Raw genomic sequence first — 12,250 nt, forward strand, 5'->3', positions numbered from 1 at the left:
GCATATATGGAATGTGCACTGTCTGCCTTAGTAGACAGTGCCCAGTCCAAGTGTGTTGTGGTAGCGGCATTGGCATCTGCTCTCTCCGAGAGCCAATGCCATTGCACTGTTTCTACTAGCCAGCCCAGTAGAAACTTCCTAATACGGAATTGGGGAGGCTGCCGACTTGGCGGCAGCCCCCCAAACTCCACATTGGAGGTCTGGCATTTTGACTGCCAGACTACTAATCAGGCCCTAAGTCTGAAGAAACTGAGGGCTTCATTATGAGTTTGGAGGTCTTGAGGTCGGGCCACCAGGAGACCGCTGCCACTGCCGGGATCAAGCATCCTGACAGGGTGGCAACAGTCAAAGATGTGGTCCCCACAGCGGTGCCAATGGCAACACTGCTATGCTAATCATGACATAACTTTCTGCTAGCCTTTCCTTGGCAGTTTTACCACCATGGAAAGGCTGGTGGAAAGCCAGTGCATGGGGTTCCCCTGCCAGCACTCTCGGAATGCGCACTGTCTGCTTTGCAGACAATGCGCATTCTTAGGGTGCTGGTGTGCAATGGTATTGGCCTCGGATCCTTTCAGAAGCCATTGCCGCCGCATTGTTTCTAATGGTCAGTCCAGTGGAAATATCGTAATACGACGGGGTGAGGCCATCAAGTTGACAGCGGCCTCATCCCCGTGGCTTTGGTCTAACGGTCGGACCGCCAAAGTCATAGCCCTGAGTTTCAGAAGTAGGATCAGTGTATGACACTGTCATGGTTATTCACAAAAATAACTTATACTTATGAGTAATTTACATATGTAATTTATTTCTACACTTTTGAATAACTTTACTACTTTGGGATATTTAAATAATCCAGTGTAAAGTTACTCAAAAGTGTGGGCTTACAACCCCCAATAAAAGGGATAGAACCAAATTTATGAGTGTGTGTTACTACCGCCAAAAAAGCAAAAGTTGAAAGTCCAGCACCACATATGGCCAAACGCCGGCACTGTAACACCCTCCCATTCAAAATAATGCTGATAAGGACTTAAAATAAAACCCCAAAAGAAATAGTGGTAAATTAAATAGAATAATTTAAAACAGATAGCCATATAAATTAATATTAGTTAATGGTTAACAAATCTAAAACTATTCATTATTTAAGATAATAAGATATTTTAACAACCTGTTTTAAATGTATGAATTAATGCAAAATTAATTGTATTAACATATAATTAAATTACTTTTCATTTAATGTATACATCACTTCTAATTATTAACTAATTATAAAGACTCAATTAAAAATTAAGGCAGTCGTGCTGCAACTTTTATTTTGTTCTATATGTTAATTAAAAATATAATATTAATGTACATTAAAATTTAACAAACAATATTGGTACTATTTCATTGCAGGATTTAATAAACTGATTTAATTTCCCCTCTGCTTTCCCGAAAGGGGATCTCAACCTAGACTGCAAAGTCTCCATATGCAAACTATGGGGAAAAGTTAACCCACAGGACTGCCAAACTCACGGAGAGGATGCCACCACCATTGCAGTGATGCTCCCCTCAAGCGTATTACAGTGTCCCTACCGGGCTGACCGGCAGGAGCATTGCAATACTTGTTCCCGCCAGGCTGCCCGGCAGGAACAGTGTTAGGATATTGGCCTTGTCTCCCTTAAGGGAGTGAGGCCAATATCCTAAAACTCAAGCACCCTCTGAATGGCCCTCGGCACTGGCTTTCTGCCAGCTTTTTCATGGCGGTCTCCCTGCCATGGAAAGGTTGGCAGAAATAGGTGTTATAATCAGCCAGGAGATGTTGAGTTCAGTGCCTCCATGGCTGGTTAAAAGCATGACCGCCGGCACCCTCATTGGTATCTTTGATCCTGGCAGGGACTGCGAACTTTAGGCAGGTCGACCCACCAAACTTGTAATGTGGTGGTCGGACCACCAGAGCCATGACAGTCTGACCTCCACCGCGGGGCTGGTGGTTCTAAGACTGCCAGCCTTGTAATGAGGCCATTTGACTTTCATTGATCATCACAAATATGGAAGGATTCTTTTTTTGTAAATGTCTTTCCAGTCTGAGCATCTCAGTGGGAGTTACTGGACACATGCCTTTTGGTATAGCATTATTTTGGAGCCTACTTGACCAAATAAATTGACTATGGACTATTTTACTTGGAATTGCCTAAAGAAGTTCTAAAGGTGTTTTGCAGCAATGCCATTTGATGTTTACTGATGAAAGATAATTAAGGGCCAGGTTACAAGGCTAGCGGTCCGAAGACTCCCACATTACGAGGTCCCAGATCCCGATGGCTGACGACGGTGCAGGTTGCAATCAGCCAGGGCAGTGCTAGCCAGGGCAGTGTTGAAGTCAGCACCACCCTGCTGATTACAACCTTGTTCTCTGCTAGCCTTTTCATGACAGTACCACAGCAATGAAAAGGCTGGCAGAGAACAGGTGCAGGAGGCCACAGTGGGCCCCCTGCACTGCCCATGCCTGTGGCATGAGCTGGTCAGGTGTCCCCCTGGCCAGCACCCTTACAGACAGTGCGCATTTCAAGGGTGCTGGTGCCCCACGAATGCAGCAGAATTGATGCTGGCTCTATTATGATCCAGAAACAATGCTGCTGCCCCTTTACTTCTGGGCTGACTGGCGGAAAGCTTGTTTTCTGCTGGTCAGCCCAGTGGGAAAGTCGTAATGAGGCCGGCGGGGGGGGGTGACCACATGGCAGTGACCACCCAGTCTGGAGTTTGGCGGATGGGTATTTACGTCCACCAAACTCTTAATCATCCCTAAGTTCAAATTAGCAAAATTCATAAAGGAAAGCACTTATTCAAGAAGGAGTATATAGAGCTTAAGGAGTGAAAGGCAATATATATGTATAGGTACTTATAGAGTTAGTTTAAAATTACAGAAGGTATTTTTTATTTTAGGTACAGTTCCATTGATGCCTCAAAGGGGTCCATCTCACTGATTGCTGTTTTCTTTGCCATTTTCCCTCTTCCACACTATTCTGAATATATAGACCCTTACTGGTTCTGTGTTAAAATTTGAGTGGATTATGTGTGAATTCTCTTCACATCCAGGTATCCCTGTGGAATTAGCAGATCCACCAAAATTGTATGAATATGTAACAACAGAAAACATCTGCATTACCTACTTTTGGAAAAGCAGCGAAAAGATAGTTCAATCCATCAATCAATCAATCATTTTGAGACTGCCCTACTGATCCATAGGGCCTCAAGGTGCTAGGGAGGGTCCTTAGAGAACAGTTGAAGAGGCAGGTCTTAAGGTCCTTCTTGAACTGAGGCAGCAATGTCGACAGTCTGAGGTGTGGTGGTATGGTGTTCCAAACTTTAGCTGACAGGTATGAGAGTGATCTTCCTCCAGCCGAGGACATCTTTATGCGGGGTACATTGGGGAGCAACTGGTTGGATGAGCACAGAGGTCTGGAATGTGATGCAGTGGTTGAGATGGATGGGTCCTCTGTTCTGGTAGGCTCTGTTCGCATGTACGAGGAGTCTGATGTTGGTCCACTTCTTGACTGTAAGCCAGTGGAGGCTCTTCAGGTGTTCTGTGATGTGTTCTCGGCGGGGGATGTCTAGAACGAGTCTGGCAGCAGTGTTCTGAATTTTTCGCAGCTTGTTTATGTTCTTTTTGGAAGTTCCAGCATAGAGGGCGTTGCCTTTGTTGAGTCTGCTTGTGATTAGGGCGTCTTTTATGGTTTACCGGCAGTCGGTTTGTATCCTTCTGACAAACTTTCTGAGGAGTCAGAGGGTGTGGTAGCAGGTGGAGGCAACATAATTGACCTGCCTAGTCATGGTGAGTGTTGAGTTGAGGAAGACGCTAAGGTTTCTAGCATGGTCTGTAGGGTTTTGGGGGCCTGCCGAATGTACAGGGCCACCAGGAATCGTCCCAAGCTGACGGGGATGGTCCCAAGATGGGGATCTCGGTTTTATCAGAGTTCTGCTTTAGGCAGCTCTCCTTGGTGGCAACTGCTTTCATCCATTGCTGAAATTCTTCATGGCTGTTGATTGGTTTTTGGTCAGGGAGAGGAACATCTGGGTGTCATCACCATAGGAGAGGATGCTCATGCCATAGTTCCTGAAGATGGGGGTGAGGGGGATCATGTAGCTGTTGAACAGCGTAGGGCTCAGAGATGATCCTTGGGGTACTCCACAGCTGATGTCAGTGTGGCAGGGGCCAGACTTTCTGTGTTCTGCCTGTTAGGAAGTAGTGTATCCATTGAAAGGGCCATGCCACATATGCCTGCCACATGGAGTCTGGCACATAGTGTACAGTGGGACACTTTATTGAAGGCATCTGAGAGGTCCACTAAGATGAGTCCGCGGTTGAGCAGGGAGCAGATGTCACCTATGGCTGCAAGCAGGGTGGTTTTGGTACTGTGGTTGGTTCTGAATCCTGATTGGGAGACGTCCAGGATGTTGTTGTCTTTGATGTGTTGACATAGCTGAGTGTTGATTGCTTTTTTCGGTGACTTTCACTGGGATGGGTAGCAGTGAGACGGGTCGCTAGCTCTTCAGGTCTGTTGGGTTGGCTGTGGCTTTTTTCAGAAGTGGGTGAATCTCGGTCTGCTTCCAATGTTTAGGGTAGGTTGATGACTCTAGGGTGCAGTTGAAGGTCTTGCAGAGCTCAAGCGTGATGGAGGCGCTGGCCTTGTTGAAAATGTAGTGTGTGCAGGGGTCGGTTGGGGCTCCTACGTGAATGCTGCCCATGATGGAGTGGGTATCATTCATTGTGAGGGGGGTCCAGGCGTGCAGGAGTTGTGTGGGTTCGGAAGGTCCTGGCAGGGATGTTGTTGGTGGGCTCAGAAAGTCTTGGGGTCCGAAACTGTTGTAGATGTCTTGGATCTTCTGGTGGAAGAAGGTGGCCAGTCTGTCAAAGAGATCCTGTGATGGAGGGATGTCTGTGGTCTCGGCTTGTGGTTTGGCGAATTGTTTGATGAGGTTGTAGAGTTCTTTTGTGTTGTGGGTGGTGGAGTTGATCCAGTCCTGTAGGGCGGATTTCTGGAGGACATGATGAGGCTGTGGTGGGATCTTGTAGCGCCTTTGAAGGTGGCCAGGCCTTGCAGGGATTTGCTCTTTCTCCTCTTTTTACAGCCTCCTGCATGAACGCTTTGATTCCTGCAGTGCGGGGGTGAACCAACTGGCTTTCTTGGAGGAGTGTTTCGCTGAAGTTGACAGGAGAGAAGCTAAGGTGTCGGCACAGTTGGTAATCCATTCATGAAGTTTGCAGGCTGAGGTGTTAGTGTCTGTTGTGTTGGGTGTGGGGAGTTGCTGAGGGTGCTGGTGACTTGCTCCTCTGAGATCTGGTTCCATTTCCTGTAGGTGGGTCGTGTTGAGTAGGTTTGCGCTGTGTGCGGTGAGATGGAAAAATTGATTCAGTGGGGGTCAGGCAAGTGTAGTGGGGTCACGTCGTTGAAGATGATATTGCTGCTGGCAGAGACAATGGGGTCGAGGGTGTATCTGGCGGTGTGCGTCGGTGAGGTGACCAAAATTGTGTACATTATTCCTAAAAACTGCATTTAAAACTCTGATAGAGATATTTAATTGCTTGTGGCCTTATTGAACAGAGACTAGACATTGTAGCATCAAAACTATTTATTTTGTATATTACATAATCCATATGATACATACCAAAGAGCTAGAGTTTTTTTAGAAAAGCTTTTTCATGTCATAGAACCTCAGCCATCTCTGCTGTTCACATTGAGCTGATGTAGTATATTCATTTTCGAGTAGTCACATCGAAAGGCAATATTTATTCAAATGTAAACAAGTTGTGTATGTAAGAATTTGGGATGGACGGCTGCCGACTTCAAGGAATAACTATAATCTTTGGCAGGGTGAACCGTTAAAGTCACTAGATTATCCTGAGTGAAATACCTTGTATTTAGGGCACAGAGCAGACAGACTTAATTTAGGCTAATATGTGAAGAATTCAAGCAGTACTAAAACAGTATTAAAGTCAAATTGCAAAACAATAAAAATCCCAAACCTAATTAGAAAAACAAAATAAAATTTAGTAAAAAAATAACCATTGTCAAGGAGCCAGTCCATTTTTTATGTCAAGACTACTTTTATCTTCATCAACTGCTGGCACACAGGGAGATGGGAATGAATCATAAGTAGTTGGCTAGTAGATAGTCAGCTTTCACCATACTCAGCACTGATAAAAATAACTTACTTGCCAAATAATGAAGATCACCATTAAATATGTTTAACAACATCCCCTTTACTTTAGCTTTGTTTGATATTAGATGTTCTTCACACATTAAAATTAAAAAGTTCTTGCAGATTTCAATTCAATAAACACTTAGGGGCATATTTACAAGCCCTAGCACCATCAGAGCGTCACTGTTGGCTCTGTGCACTGTGCATTATTTAAAAGGCAGTGCTAAGCCAGTTTTTGTAATTATGGGCCCCTCCCACACAGTTTTCTGCATCAGAGTGGTGTGCAATTGGTGTTGATGTGGGCTTTCCATTGCAACACCCATTGCTTTTGACGCTGCCCCAGATTTACAAGAATTTGTAAATCTGAGGTAGCACCAAAAATTAACGCCACCCCACGGGTGGTGTTAGCATGACACAATGAGGAGAAATACTTTTATTTCTCCTTGTTTTCACTTTTTCCATGTGTGCTGCATTCTGCAACACACATAGAAAGAGCAAAACACCCCTTCCTGCACAGAAATAATCTACAGTGGCAATTTGGCACTTAGAAGTTTAGAGTCTAGATTGTTTATTTGCAGGAAGGGACACCTTTCTGCACATAAACAATCATTCCCTTCAATGCAGACACCCTTGCACTATGGTACAAGTATGTCTGTATTTGTGCTAGGCAGCTTAATATAGAACCAGCACTAGGGGAACACAGGGTTGTGCCATAGTTTTGTAAATACGGCGCATCCCTGCATTTCAGAACTGACACAGCATGGTGGTGCCAATTTGTCATAGCGCCAGTTTCATGTAAATCTGGCACTTAGAGCTTTATTACAACATTGGCAGTCTGAGGATTGCCAATGTCCCGGTGGCGGTCAGACCGCCACACTCCATGCAGTCCAACTGCCACTTTCCAACCCTGACAGTCGGACCGCCGGGGGACTGCCGTCACCCACCAGGAACTTGGTTCCTGAAGGGCTGACATTGGTATGACTCAAGCTGCCATGGAAAGGCTGTCTTTATACATTTTGACACAAAACTGTGTTTGCACAGTTTTGCGTCAAAAAGTATAGCCCCAGATTGCGCCATTCCAGGACCCTATCCGGGCACCAAATTTATGGAATGGTGCAATCCGGCGCAAAGGGTGGGCTAACATCATGGACAATGACATTAGCCGGGTGGGGGTGGCGGTATGGTGGAAGGGGGTTTTGTACCAAATAATTATGTTAGGCTGGTTAGACGCCAAAAAATGCCTCTAACCAGCCTAGCATCATTTCCTGATGCTAAACCATCCAAACCACATGACTCCTGTCTTTAAAAAGACAGGAGTCATGCCCACCAGCCCAATGGCCAGCACAGGGGACAAGGGTCCCCTCGGCATGGCCATTGCACCCAGTACCTTGTAGGCCCCCAATGGCACTTAAAAAAAACAAAATACGTACCTTTACTTACCCTAATTACCTGGGATGGAGTCCCCCAAACTCTGGTGTCCCTCTGGTGTGGGTGGGGGTGTTCCTGGGGCTTGGGGTGGGTACCTCTGGGCTCTTTCCATGGTGTTGGACCATGGAAATGGGTCCACATGTCCCCTAACACTTGCCCTGACCCAGGAGTTAAATAATGGTGCTAAGCAGGCTTAGTGCCATTATTTAGGCCTGCCTCCCGTCCGTGCACCATTTTTACATGGGAGGATAAATAAGGCACTAGGGCCTTAGAGTAATTTTTTGGATGGGAACGCCCACCCTGCATCCTATTGATGCAAGGTAGTGTCATGCATCCCAAAAAATGACTTTAACTCCAATATTTTGGCACTAGACGTGTCTAGCGTCAAAATTTAAATATGGAGTTAAGTTTGTATTGAATTAGCATAAAAAGGTATGCTAATTCAGCACAAACTGAGTATAAATATGGGCCCAAATGTCTCATGACATGTTCATTGTTCATCAAACCATAGTTTCAAAACTGCTGAGTGCTACTTGAAAGCACATCCGCCTCTCTCTAATATGCCCTAATTAGGAGAATTATATCCTAAAGAATCTTGCTTTACTTTCAGAATCTACACACATTAATTTGGTTAAGCCCTGGTACTTCAAAGGGCATAAAAGAGGCACAGAGCCATTAATGCTGCCAGTATTTAAATGTCAACTAGGTTACCAAAGAAGCTTGAGGGCAAACACATGGTATGTAAGTGGAATCAATCAACATCCTCAAATTCTTTAATACCAGTTCCATTTTATCTCAGCACTGAAACTACCATTTGCTAGGGGTAGATACGCTTATTTGATATAGGTTTCTTACACATCTTGCAATCTATACAGCATCCAGTATAGGGAACATCCTTTATTACGACTTTTTTGTTACGAGAGTCGTGGTTAACGAAAGCGCAACAACGCTTTTTTTAACCACGACTCCGTTATTTTGTGCCTTAACTACGTATGTTCTGAACAATGAACATGCATGGTTAAGGTACAAAGAAGGGAGTTGGCGAAGGAGGACGACGCAGGTGACAAGGAGTCGACTAAGGTAAGTGGTGGGTTTAGGTTTTGGGGAGGGGGTGGGGGGTCAGGGGGTTTTAGGTTTTGGGGTGGGGTTGGGGGGTGGGGCGTTTTTGGTTTTGGGGAGGGGAATGGGGGTTTTAGGTTTTGGGGTGGGGTTGGGGGGTGGAGCATTTTGGTTTTGGGGAGGAGTGGGGAGTTAGGGGGTTTTAGGTTTTGGGGTGGGGTTGGGGGGTGGGACGTTTTTGGTTTTGGGGAGGGGTGGGGGGCTAGGGGGTTTTAGGTTTTTGGGGCGGGGTTTGGGGATGTGGGGCGTTTTTGGTTTTAGGGAGGGGGTGGGGGTTTTAGGTTTTGGGGTGGGGTTGGGGCGGTGGGGTGTTTTTGGTTTTGGGGAGGGGGGGTCAGGGGGTTTTAGGTTTTGGGTTGGGGTTGGGGGGGTGGGACGTTTTTGGTTTTGGGGAGGGGTTGGGGGGTCAGGGGGTTTTAGGTTTTGGGGTGGGGTTGGGGGGGTGGGGTGTTTTTGGTTTTGGGGAGGGGGTGGGGGTTAGGGGGTTTTAGGTTTTGGGGTGGGGTTGGGGGGTGGGGCGTTTTTGGTTTTGGGGAGGGGTGGGGGGACAGGGGGTTTTAGGTTTTGGGGTGGGGTTGGGAGGCTGGGGTGAAGGATGTAGGGTGAATGGTGGCTATTAGTAATGATTTTATCAGGAATGCCTTTACAACGAAATATCGTTGTTAAGGCATTCGTGGTAAAATCATTAGTAGTAAGAACGAGGTTGGTGTTCCGACCTCGTTCTTAAGGCAGTAGTTGTTTTCAAAGTCGGTGTTCCGTCATACAACCATTCAGTATATTTAAAAAGTTGGACATATACTTCTACGTTTTACATGTCCTGGTAGTGAAAAACTCTTAAATTAATTTTTCACTACTGTAAGGCCTACCGCTCCTTAAAGGATAACATTGGGCTACATGTAGTAATTGATAACTTTCAGCTGAGAGCAGGTAGGAATATTGATTTTGGTGTTCAAAGAATTGTGATTTTAAACCCTCTTTAATGGAAAAGTCAGATTTTAACTCACAATTCTGAAAATGTCACTTTTAGAAAGTTGGCATTTTCTTGCCCCATTCATTTGCTACCTGCACCTCTGTCCTGGGACTCAGGAATAGGTGTAGCTGGCAGTTGGTCTTGGTGATTTGTTCACATAAGGTGAGACAAAGGAGGAATAGGTTTTAGCAGGATAGGCCATTGCTGACTTGATGAAACCACCTATCACACTTACACATCACAAAAGGCTCCGCCTAAGCATACTCTCAAAGAGTTTGACACTAGTCTCTTGTAACCCCAGACAAGCTAGGGCCAGGGCATGGAGGCAGACAATTTTAGACACCTCACAGGGTTGAACCCTCCAGAACCTTCTCCTAATTCAAAGTGGTCACCAGGTATAAATATTGCACCATCAGACCAAACTCTACAGTACACCTCTAGATCTTTGAAAGACTCAGAAGAACTGCTGTGCTGCTCTGCATGAAAGAGTGCTACTCTGTGGCTCTGCTGTCCTGCTGTCTGAGTGAGAAAGACCAGACCTGCATTTTAAACACAGGACCACCCGAGTGACTCCAAGGGCTACTTGTCTGGCCTCCTGATCAGAGCCTCAGGAACAGTAAAGGCTCCAACCACTTTTAACTCAGCACCTGGACTCTGGCCTAAAGGTGCTTTGCCTGCCCAGCCTTGGTCCTGTGAGCAGAACCAGCTCAGCATGATGCATCTCCTTGAAGCTGCATATGAACCACTGTTGTGCGATGCATCCCCAGAACAGGACATTGCATGGCAGTCTGCAGCTCCCTCACATCCGCCACTTTCAACACATCCTTGATGCAGGCCTTTATATCACAAGCCCCTCATCGACCATATCCTTAATGATGACACAGGATTTCACATTGCAGCCCTGCAGCTTCAATGGAAGCCCTTCTGTGGGATGCATCACAAGCCTCTCATTGATGGCATCCTCGATGATGATGTAGGACTCTGTATTGCAGCTTCTTCAGAACGGCAGTTGCGCGACACATCCTTCACGCGAAATTTTGCAACACACCACAATCCAGGATTTGAAGCACTTTGTCCAACAAGTCTAATTTGGTCCTTGTAGCTTTCTTGTGCTCCACTGCGGTCAGCTTGAACTTGTGACTTTGTCCCAGTCCGGTGTGACCAGATGACCACAGTTGGCACTTTGTGCTTGTAGGCACTATTTTTTGTCAAATCTATAAAATTGCATATCTCCAGTTCCATAGACTGTATTTTTTATTTGTTTTTTTGTTTTGGTCTCAAATTATTTATTACCTTTTTACTTCATTTTCCAAATTGGTGTGAGATTTTTTTTTGTGTTGTGTTTTCACTTTATTACTGTTTGAAGTACTATATAAATACTTAATACAGTGCCCCTAAGTTAAGCCTGCCTGCTTTTGGGACAAACTACCAGGGAGTTAAACACAAGTTAATATGAGTTTTGCTTGTGTTTCACCACAACAAGGATTGTGATTGCTGCTTGAGTAGGGTTTCATCCAGCTCAACCAGTAACGCAATTTCTTACACCTTGGTAAACATCAAGGGCTTATTTTGAGTTTGGTGGATTGGATACTCCCTTACAAATGTGGGGCATGCCCCACCCACCCTATTACAATTACTTAACAGGCTATGGCACTTGTAATACGGCACACAGGATATCCATCATGTTTTGATGGGACCTGCCATTAACAAAACTCTAAATACGGACACAAATCTGTTCACCCAATGTTAAAAAAATAAAAGAAAGACCAATGCATTCGGAGTCACCTCAAAGGCCCACCCACCACCCGACTGCTTCCCTCATATCCTCTTGTATTGAGCAGGATGTGTGTACTTCTTACCTCCAGGCCACTGCAGAAGCTTAGGAGCATTTCTACACAGTGGCTGACCCAGCGGTGGGGCCTCTGGCAGCCCTCTCTTTGGGGGGCCACAATGGTGGGAACCATAGTCTCCCTTCTCCTTTCCAGAATTCCTGGGAAAGAGCTCCGGGCATTTTTTTTCTCCAAAGCACAATGGCAACCATTCTTTGATGTTCTTAGGTCTCTTCCCTGTTGAAGACGGCAGCAGTAGCTTTTGATGCAGCTTCCTGTTCAGGAAGTATATAAGGGGAGGGTTTCTCATTTTCCTCACACTGCAACACTTCATTGCTGCTGCTGGTGTGTCTTCTCGCTCCAGTTGATCTTCACTGTTGTGTTTCTTTGCTCCTGTTGGTTCCAACATTTCTGCTGTTCCTTGCTCCTGACTGGTCCTTCCCTTCAATCCTGTGTCTCGGGTGGCTACTAATCCACTGGGTTCCTTGTCTCAGTCCTTGTGATCTTGATCCATACCATCTCTTCCATATGTATTTTCCCTTCAGGGTTTTTCCTCTTAGAGCTACTTCTGGGAGGCACCCTCTGCTTAGCTGCTAAAAGTGTCAGCGGCATTGCGGCCACTGAAAGGGGTCACCCAGATCTCTGCAGACAAAGACGGTTAGGAATTCAACTCTATTATTGTCATGCCATCTAAGGTCTTTGATCAGAAGTTCCCTACTTGTGAGCTCTG

The 12,250-nt window shown here is 45.7% G+C and overlaps 1 protein-coding gene across 3 annotated transcripts in view; it reads right to left on the reverse strand.

Annotated features, from left to right (window-relative positions):
- Positions 1-12,250, reverse strand: part of TUB (TUB bipartite transcription factor) — a 1,298,762-nt gene that overhangs the window by 93,292 nt on the left and 1,193,220 nt on the right. The window lies entirely within an intron of this gene.

The sequence above is a fragment of the Pleurodeles waltl genome, chromosome 3_1 (genome assembly GCF_031143425.1).
Source record: "Pleurodeles waltl isolate 20211129_DDA chromosome 3_1, aPleWal1.hap1.20221129, whole genome shotgun sequence".
NCBI classification, from domain to species: Eukaryota; Metazoa; Chordata; class Amphibia; order Caudata; family Salamandridae; genus Pleurodeles; species Pleurodeles waltl.